This window comes from Chrysochloris asiatica, unplaced genomic scaffold (genome assembly GCF_000296735.1).
Source record: "Chrysochloris asiatica unplaced genomic scaffold, ChrAsi1.0 scaffold00181, whole genome shotgun sequence".
Taxonomy (NCBI): domain Eukaryota; kingdom Metazoa; phylum Chordata; class Mammalia; order Afrosoricida; family Chrysochloridae; genus Chrysochloris; species Chrysochloris asiatica.
The window spans coordinates 1,829,302-1,829,764 of NW_006408699.1; positions in this window are offsets into that span (position 1 = coordinate 1,829,302).

The following is a 463-nucleotide window of genomic DNA, read 5'->3' on the forward strand; positions in this document are numbered from 1 at the left end:
AATCAAATCCATATTGTATTGGACATATCTGTTGCAAAAAAAAAACAACAAACTTTAATACGTAAAAGAGCTAGGGCTAAGGTATGCCTGACACAAACGATTGTATTTTCAATAACCTCATACGCATGTGAAAGTTGGAATAAGGAACACCAGAGAAGAATCGATGCCTTTGAATTAACAGTGTTGGCAAAGAATATTAAAAATATCATGAGCTATCAGAACAAACAAATCTATCTGGGAGAAAGCACAGTCAGAATGCTTCTTAGAAGGAGAGATGACAAGACTTTTTTTCATGTGTTTGAACATGTTATGAGGAGGGACCAGCCCCTGACAAAAGACATCATGCTTGGTAAAGTAGAGGGTCAGAGAAAAGGAGGAAGACCCCCAACAAAATAGATTGGTACAACCATGAACAAGGACATAGCCACAGAAGGCTAGAGCTGAGAATGAAGCATCCAGCTGA